The sequence below is a fragment of the Mya arenaria genome, chromosome 4 (genome assembly GCF_026914265.1).
Source record: "Mya arenaria isolate MELC-2E11 chromosome 4, ASM2691426v1".
NCBI lineage: Eukaryota > Metazoa > Mollusca > Bivalvia > Myida > Myidae > Mya > Mya arenaria.
Window position 1 is genome coordinate 6,275,955 of NC_069125.1, and position 12,623 is coordinate 6,288,577.

Here is a 12,623-nt window from a genome sequence, read left to right on the forward strand (position 1 = left end):
TAGATATATGTTATATTGCCCATTACTACAATTCCTATCATTTGTCGCCAGTGGCGGATTCTGTATATTGATAATAGAGGGAGCCCACTTGACGGTGGATCCGAGGACGTCGGCCTATTTCCATTGAAATCGAATAAGATGGCTTCTATATTTTGGATGACATAAGTCTTAAATAAATTAAGACATTTGGGAACTAATTATAACTAGTTTCATGAAAATATGTTATTCATACAAACGTTTTCATCTAACTAAGCGGATTTATTTAAATGCATTAGTAGTGTTATTGAATGCGGTTTTAAAAGGCAAGGGTTTTCCATGGGAAATGGCTTAAATATCTTGTTTTCGCTTGTCTTCCACAAAAGTTACCTTTACTAAATTAATGCTGTGTTTTGAAGAATATTTCGTGAGAGATTAATGCTGTTTTTTTTAGAACTTGCATATGGGCTATGTATATGTAACAGCTTTCGCATATCCATACATTTATAGTAGTTTCTTTAAAATACCACGATGTTACTAAATACTAAATAGGATTTGAAACTCATATCCTCAGAGCGCACGTAAGAAAACAGTAGCCTCAAAACATTGGTGAGCGTATGTGTTCTGCTTGCGGTTCTGACTTGTTATAATCAAACAATTCGGTGTTTCAGCTTAAGCAGGTACATCACAATTGAACATTTGCATGATGTAATGTCATACGGAATCATGATTATTTGATATCAAAGTATGACAAAATGTCATTTTTACACGTGTATAAAATCCATTTTTATCAGCGCAAATGTGGTGTAAAATTCAAATGTTTATATTGAACAGGTAAAGTGAACATACTTTAAAACAAAGATATTTTTGTTGACACTTATCAGGCAGAATGTAATAAGAAGTCTTTGTTCAACAGGCCTTAGGAAACCAGTAGTTTTATTGACAATTTTCTTTACTACGGCCTAAAGGAAGAGTTCGGCGTCAATGCATTTTGATAAAACCGGTAAACATTCTGAAGAAGATCAACAATAGCTATTACAGCAATACCCCCTCTATGTGCGACACACATACTTATGAAGCTGTATTTGTCTGTAAAGATTATACACAAACAACATTCATCTTATGTGATATATGATAAACAATGGAATAAAAGGTAAACTCATAAACGTAATACTATCGATATATGGATATGGGATGCAGATTAATCTGAATAAAACTTTAAAAAATATTTTATTTAGAAATGGAGTCACTTAATGGGAACATTGTCAGATCTACATGGATGTAAATGGCAATGCTACTTTGACGTGATAAAACATTTAAATGTTCTGAGCATACAATCATGAAATGACGATATTACAAAATGCCATGCTCGTAGCCTGCGTGCACCACTTTTACAGAAAAAGCAGCTCGCCCGATGTCTACATATTATCATTAAACTATGACTTGAGTTCTTTAACAGACCTGATCTACGACTAAGAGATACGCATATGCATTGTATAAATATGTGGTTGACAATCGGATTCAAGTTATTAAACAGCAATTTAAATTAAACATCGATGTTAATAACAGTCTTATGCTAAAATATCGCTGACGCTAATGATAAACTGCACCTTTGCAACAAGCATACTAGGATAGCGGACATCTCCACCGGTCGGTGGGAAACGGTTCAACAGTACCAGAGCAATCCTCTGGCAAGTGATTCAGGTGACGAATCTTGTATTGACAGGGCGGACTCTCCGGCCATCAGGAAGAGGAAGTCGGCACAGAAGTCCAAAGCAAAGCCAAAACTTGCTGCTGCTTGTGGCTATTCGGACCGTATTGCTGCTGGGCGTGCTTTGGTTGGATCGGCAACTTCCACAGGAGGGTTCCCGTTCCAGCAGATTTGGTACGGACAGGAGCCGGTTTTATTTATTTATTGAGGCTATTAAGCCACCCCCCCCCCCCCCCTCCGACGCCCCTCCCCGCCAAGAGACATTTAGTCTATCAGTCCGGACCATGTTTTGCCTATGCCGACGTCATTCAGATGCGACGCAACTGCCAGCAAGTAGCCAGCAACCAGAACGTCTGTATCCTACTCAGACTTTCAAGCGGAACCTTTTTTTACTTTTCCCTCCTTTTTGTCAGTCTCCTACTTTTTCCTACTTTTCTTGCAAAGGCCCTACTATTCCAACTTTTTTGTAAAAAGAGAGAATTAATTGAAGTTTTAACTAAATGCATTGTTTGAAATTATCTTAATCTTGACTTTAATTAGAAACCATTTCTAATATTTTTGTAGGATTATTTTGATGCAGTTGGTCTCCAGTGCTTCAAGAGGGGTTGCATGATGAGACACCCATTTTAGGTTCATCTCCTCACGGTGTGGCTGAATACCTCTTGAAGCACTGGTTTCTAAGCAAAGATAGCTACATGTACATCATAAATAGCGTAAGTAAGTAGTCATATATTTGCATCCGAAATGAAAGTAGAGAGCCCTACTATCCCTACAATTTGCTCTTAATATCTTTATTGTACCCTACTTTATTTAAAAAGTCCTCATACTTGAAAGCCTGTCTAATACAAAACAAATTGTTCTTCCATTTAGGCTTGGCGTGGCTAATATTTTAGCAGTAATTTAAACGGCCTCTTAATGTTAAATGGCGAGGAGAAGGCAAAAAAGTTATCATGTTTCTTGACGATGGTTTTGGTACAGATGTCTCTTTTCTTAGTACACAGAAAATGTCCAACTAAATCATAATGATTTACTCAATGCGGATCTTATGCCTGTAACTAAAAAGTCGTTGTAGGTACACGTTCAAATTTCGAAGTGGCTCGGGGCTATTTTGAACACATAAGAGTATTCTATTCATATACTACAGCGCAGAATAAACAAGGTCATTGCTTGTTTGACTGATATTAAGAAAACTTCTTGGGTTCCTGTCCTATTTCACGTCGGAAAATAATGCGAAATTGCTCGTGTTATACTATTAAGTTTTTGTGAGATAGCACTTAGTAGACGTGTTTACGTATGAATGGGGTGGTTATTTTGGGCTATATGTTCCTCGTCATTCTTGTGAAAGGGTTTTAAAGAAGCTATAACATTGTAGAACCCGGGATGTCTTGGTAGTTACGGAATGGAAATCCGCAAATTTTATGATATGGAAATGGAACGCTTGAGGGTTTTGTGCAGGATTACATAGTTTAACCAAAAAGCATTGAGGCTTTCATTCCTTGCAAAAATGGAGTTGGCATTTTGGGGAATGAGGATTTAAAATTCCGCATTCTAGCTATGTTGATAATATTGCATTGTATGTAAAGATAAACGTTTTTTCATGATGTGCTGGTATTAGCCTGTGTATCCGATAGTTGAAGCTATAGCTTTAATTTTTCACGATTATGAAAATCATGTTCTATTGTATATGTGATTAAAATGTTTTATAAGTCTATTTTTCGGAGTTACGCTGCAGATGTAGACGGACTACCAGAAATCTCGACGTGCAAGATCTCCCTCCTACCAGAGTTACTCGAGATATCCAGGGCCGAAAACACGTCTTTTAGTTATAAGCGTGGATTTAAACGTTGGTCTTGCTTGGTATTAAGTAATGAAACATATGTGGATATCATGCATGCAAAGGTTTTTCATGTAGCATTGTAGTTGGCTTCTTTAGTTCAAACAGCCAATACATCTAGTCCAATAAAAAACGCAATTTATAGTTTCCATGAAATCGCCTACAGGTTAAAATTTGGTTGTAAATATTTAAGAAGGTGAAAAACGAAAGCTACCTAAACCCACACGTAAAAATGAGCCTACAACTATTGAACTTTTGTTAAGATAGTATAATGCTTTATACGAGGACGGGAAACTGAAAAGTCAAATAACTTTTTGTGCTTTATTCGCTTACGCAGGTTTTTTGCGAGGCGAAGAACTCTTGAAATTACGTAGAAATGACGTTACGTTCCATGGGACGTTTTTGAGCGTTTTTATAGAATCTAGTAAAACTGACACAAGTACCGGGATAGAGCGTGGCTCTCCTTTGCCAGAAACAGTAACTTTATTGTGTCCAGTTTCTAATTTTCAACGTTATTTGCTATGGGCAGATATACAATGTAATTCAGATGCGTTTATATTTTCTCATTTCACTGCAACCACAACTGGCTACATATTAAGAAATGTTGGGAAGCATTTGACTTAAAATAACCTTCGGCCATTGTTCAAAGACGCGCTAGAACCTCATGTTCGGGATATTAGCTAGTATTGTCTGCATTCTTTGAGATCGGGTGGTGCCTCAGCGGCAGCAAATGGACGTATTCCAGATAGAATGTATAAACATCATGGCAGATGGCTTAGTGAATTTTCTTTAGATGGCTATGTAAAAGACTATATTGAAGACATATTGAAAGTTTCGCTATCGTTAGGTTTATAGAAGTGTTTATGTATTACCCAAATGTAGGGTCTTTATTATACCATTTTAATGCTTGTTGTTATTTGAGTTTGCTTAACGTTATAGCCCGTTCTTTTAATTCAGTAGGTTGTTGCTCCCATCGGCTTATACCAAAACATTCATTGTGTTATTTGTTTATTCTAAGGTCAATGTCAGTCCTATTAGAGTATGAGTATATGAGGAAAATGTGGTGGTCGATAATATAATTTTCGGCGTTGGAAATTTATTTCTCTAGGTTATTTATTCGGCAATAGGTAGTTTATTAAATGCACGAGGTTTTCTTGAACGCTAGACGCGTATTTATTTAGCCTTGGGAGTTGTAGGCGACAACAGCCGTATTTAATTTTTACGAACGAAGGTTACAAATTTAAGTGCTATAGCGTAAGGTTGATATTTAGATTTAGATGTTATGTGAATGATACTCTTGAGGTATCGCTATTGTTTATCGTTTTATAAGTTCATATCCATATATAGGAGTGTTTAACTAAAGTTGAATTGAATGTGTATTATGTTTTGTAGTATGAAATGGATGCTATATATTTTGGGTAATGTCTAATACATGGTTAGTAGGTCGTTGCTCCCATCGGCGTATACCAAAAAAACATTGTGTTATTTTATTTATTCTAAGATCAAATAAGGTCCTATAGGTGTATGGGTATATAAGGAAATCATTAGTTTGAAGTAAGGGTAATATCAAACGACATTGACAAGTGAGGAAATTTTATTTAAGTAATTAACATGTTTGGGTAAGATAAAACATAATCAACTGAGTAGGTGTATCAGTGTTAAATACTTTAATAAGATGGATTAATACGAACCAGAAATATATTTATTATTTGGTTACTGTGTTACATTCAAAACTTTATTGCAGCAGAATGAAGCATAACCAGTTTAGTTTTGTACAAATCGGCATGTAATGCTGCGGATAAAAGGTCAGTAGCATGCATTAGTTTTCATAAATCATATAAGTTTGATAATACAAGTGATTCTAAGAAGTGTTTAGTTAAAAGTATGTACAAAGTTAATTTTATGTTTGTCAACTTTGAAACTTTAAATGCCTTTATTATAAGTACACTTATGTACACTAAGTTAATATGTAAGAAGAGTATACGAGGATAATACAGACACATTTCTTGAAACAAAGTATATTCAGTGGAAGTTAGTAAATTCAAACCATGTTTTAACTGAAGTAAAACATGGTGTAAGTAGAGCCGCTAGGAACACATTCTGTTTTGTCTAAATAGGAAAAGGACTACTTTATATTTTAAGCGTATGCTGTATGGGCCGTATGTCATTTCATTCTTCACACAAACCCCGAATTAGAAGATAAGGACTAATTAATTCGTTCACACAGTGGATAGTGTGAATTGTTATCGCATTCCCTGTCGTTCCATTTCAAACCATAACCTGAATGTAGTTCTGCACAATCCTCATTGGAACTACCATCGTCTGGTTGACTTATGCTCCAATCTACAAAACAAAAATATAATATATATATATATTTGGGAAATATAAATGCATATATTATTGTATATTTAGAAACATTTCTATGTCAATGATTTGCCCCAGAGGCGAATATAATGCCATAATTACGTACTAGTACATTTTAACAAACATGTTTGGTTTCAAAGTATAAATTTACCCTTCATGATTGAAACGTGATGCAATGTACACTATATATGTCTTGTTAGTTTCGACTCCATGTGTGCGATTGGGCCTGCTTTTGTGGTCTCATGTATATCTTTGGCAACGGTATTTTGTTAGAAGTATCCTTAATTATATACTCTCAAAAGTAAATGCTATTACCTGTGAAGCCGTCCAACTGTGAGCCATTGTCCAGCCATGTAAACACGCCCTCTGTCTCCCTGTCCGTCAGACCAAACCAGTAGTATCGACCTTAACATGCATGCATATGTTATTTACATAATTAGTGTGAATACAGGTATATTTTTTAAGTATATGATATTAATGTATCGAAGTCCTTCATTTACTGTGTCACCTTCAGAGGTAAAGTGACTTTCATTTTATAATCAAAATTGCAAACTCGTTCTTTACTTATGCGTCGGTAGCACACACTTATATAACATGAACCTAGAAACTGATCAACAGCAAGAAAAACAAATTGAAAAATACACGGACAAACCTACTAGTCAAACATATTCATAATTCTTTCAGGCTATACTCTATAAGTAAATGACTCTATAATTTCATTTACACTCATATATAAGAAATCTTAAGAAGGAAGTAAAATGAACAAGATAATGTAATTTTAAATTGTTGCGTTTCATATATCCTTATTTTTTAAATTACATTTCATTACAAATGGCCTTGATGATTTCGGTTATCCAGTAAAAGACTCCGTTCCCGAATTTTCAATGTGGACTTGGATTACTATTGTTGTACTAAACAAGTATATGCAGACCAGTTATACATCCGAATCTCAAAAGAAATGTACAAAAACATGATCCGTGTACTTCATAGATCATACAGGTTTGAAAAACCTGCCGGTTGCAAAATCAATATGTTCAAATAAATCATTTTGATGATCGCTTATACATGTACAGAGCCCGTATTGAAAATGAAAAACTATTTTTTCTTTGCCGGTTTGTAATTTTAAGCTTAAAAATGTATTATGCAGGTTATCAATTTTTTATTCTAAAATTATTACATTAGTGTTTGTGCAGATGCACATAATTATATTTAAGGGGCACCAAAAAAAGTTTTTTTTCTGTAACGAATCCCAGGACAATTTTTTAATGAAATATTTTACTCTTTGATATCATAACTGTAAAAAACAAATACAAAAATGTAAAAAATAATAATCGTGTCGGACACCGGGTTCGAACCGGTGTCGCCAAAATTGCAGTTTAGTGTTGTATCCATTGTGCTTAGTCTAAACAGTTGGAAAAATTAAGCTATATACCAAATTTGGTTATATCACGTGATAACATCCACTAGCCAATCACGCATAAGGAATGAATTCTACTAGGTAGACATACCTAGTAATCTTTTTAATGGAAAAATACGAAAAAACTTCGAAAATAAATTAATTGATAACTATGTGGTACTTCAGTTAGTAAGTTTCAATGCATTGTACACATCGACACCAAGTTTATGTCAGTTTTCGACATTTTTTTTTTTTCGCTATTTCATCATACGGAGTGCAGCCCCTTTAAAAAAAGAGTTCGACAAAAATAACCCGATTTAAAATTACGGCGACACATGAACGTGATTGCAAAGAAATATTTCATGAATAGTAACATACTTGTCCTTTCTCGAGCTGACTCTTTAAGGAAGTCGTTTTCATCTGAGTTGTTGATGTGGACAAGGTTGCCTCCATTCTCAGCACAAAATTCCTACAACGATAATAATGATCATACAATTGGGACACGTCATAACTTTTTATGGCTGTACTTCTATTTGGATCCTTAGTTTTTGTAACATGCGAATTCCCCAGCCTCGCTTATCGTGTTCTAAAATGGTTTCCCACTTTTGCCAGAAACTTAATTTCCCGAAATATCATGATTTTGTGCATTATATGTCTTTCAAATTGAGGCATTTCAAGAAAAATATAACCCAGTAGAAGAAAACATTTCTTAAACTCAAATAGTAAAAAAACACTTTTATAAAAAATCAATCACATATAACACCCGGTTGGGTCTTTTCTTTTGAACTTCGACTTTTTACTCTATAATGTTTTAAAACACTGTACTAAGTGTTGTCTGGAAAAATAAACACAACGTATGAATGTTCTAAATCAGATATCTTTATATGTTTTAAGAAATATAAGCCCCATTACAATGCAGAAAAAAACACATTTCAATATTACATTTGCAATATACTTTACAGACCACTTTAAGAAAGAAATTGTATACTTTTAAACACAACGTATGAATATACTTAATCAGAGATCTTGATATGTTTTAAGCAATATAAGGCACAACACAGGTCAACGCTAACCGAAATATATAAATCAATCACATATAACTCACGGTTGGGTCTTTTCTTTGAACTTTCGACTTTTTTACTCTATCATAGCTTTATTACACTGCACTAAGTGTTGTCCGGAAAAATAAACACAACGTATGAATGTACGTAATCAGAGATCTTGATATGTGTAAAAGGCCCACTACAATGAATAAAAATACCACATTTCAATATTACATTTGCAACATACTATACAGACCACTTTCAGAAAGAAATTGTACACTTCCTTTGTCTCTCTGTGTATATTTTAGAATGTTCTCACCTCTGCCTGTGCGAAAGTACCAGCAGTGTTTCCGAACAGATAGCATGATCCCTGGTATTTAATCCAGCCGTCCAGGCATGAAATTGGACATTCACCTGTGTAACATTACCGATATATATACTCGTTTATATATGTTATGTTAAGCGTTACAAATAATATTAATACGTCTATATACGTGTCCATGTTACTTTTAGAAACATAAGCTCAGTACCAAAACACATTCCCTTGACTTCATTAAAGGATTTTTATTTGACTTATGTAAATATGGTACATATATATATTTAAATATCAGTCAAATTCTAGACTAATTACTTATAATTCGTATAATGCGAAAATGATAACCTCTTCCAAGAGCGTTTTTCAATAAGTTCAAACTCTTTGACACAGTTGTTTCCAGGTCTAGTTGGCAGGAACTTTGAAGAACGGTGTTACCTTTGGCAACTTTCACAATAAAGCAGAAAGCAACAGTCACTGCCAACTTCATTTTGTCTTCTCGAGATGAATTCAATCCGCAGTATGAAAGAGGAAGTCCGTTTGCTTTTATTTAATTATTTAGAAACAATAGGTGTTGATCAAGTTGTGAAATGTGAACAATAGCTATGGTGTGCTTTGTCATGTAATTGTCATATTGCATGTGTAACATTCATTAGCTACGACAAAAGGATAACTAAAACAATGTCACTGGTAAACACAATAATGTGGCCCCAAAGTCATTGAAGGCATCTCAGATATAAAGATTACAGCGCATCGAGATAAACATTTTGTTTTTTATTATAAAGTGTTGATGTGAGATTTCTGTATAGCAAACTTCCCCCAAATTTCTGTCCGACATCTTCATCGCCATTTAATAGTATGCCTTAAATGTCGGTGTGAATACGGAAGTGGCATTCCTTAGTCCTTTCAAAGACAGAAGGCCGATTTGATGGTGATAAGTATCCTGTTTATACTGTCGCTTTATTCTGGGATGTTTTCGTTATTGAATATGATAAGGTATAACTCAATATTTATATTAGTACGTATATAAATAATGCGTGTTTTTAAACAACTTAATTATATAAAACAAGTTTTAAACTTCAGCTACTTTTATTTCATAAACTCGATCATGTAGTACTAATATGCTTGCCTTGCTACAAATTCTAAGGTCTTATGGTACCTGCATGTAATTAAGAGTTTTAGTTAAAAGACTTACTTTCACATCGAAATAATTGAAGATGATAAGTGTAGTACTTTCAATATCACATTATACAATTTAACGGATATTTCACAATTCTGAATAATTAAGTACCATCCAATATGGTGAAAATGTTTTATCAATTTGATTCTATAAAAAGTTCACTTTTAATGTTTTCTTTGTGAAGCATGGACATATCTTTTTTAGTTGTACAGACAATATGTTAAATTTACTTGTTACTGAGAAAAAATGTTTGCAAGGTGACGTAAGTTTTCATAATACTCAATCAAAACAAAAGAGTGGTTTCAATCTGATAAGTATAGGGAATTGGTTGGGGGACGGTGGCGAGTATTTAGAAGTGAGGGTGACGATTGTCAGTTTTTTTCCCATTGTCTGGTCGATAACTCATGACATAAATGGACGGATTCAAATACTTTTTGTACACATGATAAAAATATAATTACTGGTCAAAGTTGACTTTAGTTATAAACGAGTAGGAGTAATCGTCACCCTAGTGCAATAACTCAAAAACTGCATATAGAAATAGAAGCAAGTATTGAGTTGTTGCACTACGGTGACGTAATGCCCCATTCCAAACAGACGGTGTACGCACAATAAGTTATGACAGGAATTAAATACTGTATTTAAAACGTGTATAACCATTATACTGTTCAGTTTCGACTTTTTTATTTCTGAAAATAATTGTGTGGCTTTAGGTGAATGTGGTAGATTACCAGTATTCACTGTTTATGTCTCAAAATGTGTAAAATATTGGTGCAAATTATTTCAAATGCCTGAAGATAGATTCCCTAGAAATTCGTATATTATGATAAGAAATATCAATTGTTAAGGTAGGCGTACATGGGTAACTTATATCAAAGAAATACTGTCTACATATGGTTTTGGCTATTTTTGGATTGCTCAGGATTTTGAGAAATAAATATATTTATTTATCATTTTAAAATAAGAATTGCTCATTGTTGTAAAAAAACGTGGCTTGATGTTTATAAGTATCTATCGTGTGTTTCCGGTACGGATGAAAAAATCCGACCCGAGGGCACGCGCGTAATCTGGTAACGAGGTTTGGCCTAAAGTCATGTTTGAGTGTTGAATCATACCTTAATTTCAGTTCATCGTTTCCTGGACGAAAATAATTTCAAAATTTAAAACCTCTAGTCATAAACTCCATATTGAAATTGGTCGATTTTTTTAGTTTTGATAGAGATGATCCCTTTTTTATTTATTGTCTATTTGACAAAGACATACTTGTTATTGAAGATGAAAATCATGTTTTTCTTAGTGTTCAAGATTTAATGACATCCGCGAAAACTATTTGATTTCTTTGTATCGTTGAAATAGTGACATTGTTCATTTCTATAATCTGATGGCATTAACAAAAATGTTACCATAATTAAATCCACTGCTCTTTATGTTCATAAATTCATGTTAGCTAACGAAAGCCCTTACCTCTGTTAACCAAAAAGACACAACTATTAGTAAGTTACATTTATGAATCTTGTTACATTTGATTTGCATTGTAACATATATCATGGCTGTAGGTCCTTTATTGAATGAAATTTCGCTCCTTCGTTCGTTTTGTTTAGAAAATGTAGTTACTGTAACAGAGAGATCGGTAACGAGTTTCGCTTTATTTTGCCATGCCAATAGCTCATTTATAAAAGAAAAAAATCATCACTGTAAAGTACTGTTAACAACCCAATGGTATTTAGTATTATGGATAAATGGAAAAGAACAACCCGTTCGAACTATGAGAACGTCTTGTTTCCGCTATTCATCTTATAAATACCATACAATCTTAACTATTGACAACCATACATATATTGGCCGGCCGTTCAAAACGGTTTCTCCAGAGATTACTATAAAAACGATATTACTATAAACTTTTATTATTTTGATTTTTGTGTTTATATTATTTGAAGAAATATTGTTTAAATGTTTGACGTATAAGAACATTAATACGTCTGTTTGTTATTCTTTGAAAAAGGAAACGAATCTTATTTTGATGTGTTTCCGTTCATGTTTTACGCATAAATACATAAACATATTTGTTTCTTGTCTTTGCCGTACATCTACTCGGTGAGCTCTTAAATAGACTAAACTATAATAAAAATACAATACACTGGGTTTTGCATCATTTATATATATAATGTAGATACTTTTTAGAGAATTTTTGTTCTAACCAAAACCTTATTTCATTTAAGTCAACAGTAGTATGAAATGTGACAATATCCATGTTGGCAATAGTTTGAACTTTAAATAAGCCGGAAAAGACCGGTTTTAGGGCATTATTGACATCTTGTTTGATTTTTTTTATCATTACATATAAGTTTACGTTAAAAAGAACAAATCAGTCAAGCTTTTTTAAAACACCTTTTCAGAATATTGTGCTCACGTGCATTTGTGTATTTTGCTCGCTAACGGTAGAATTTGTTTTGATATCGACGATACAAATAATATTTATTTTTCTTTTTACTTTTACTTATTTTACTCTTTCAACAAGATGGTCAAGAAAAACAAGTCAACATGAAAGCCCAACTACTTTGTCATTGTAAATGGTCATTTTTCTTTGACGTGATAAAACAGTTTTATTTTTGAAATGTTCTGTGCATACAATCATGAAATGACGATATTACAAAATGCCATGCTCGTAGCCTGCGTGCACCACTTTTACAGAAAAAGCAGCTCGCCCGATGTCTACATATTATCATTAAACTATGACTTGAGTTCTTTAACAGACCTGATCTACAACTAAGAGGTACGCATATGCATTGAATAAATATGTGGTTGA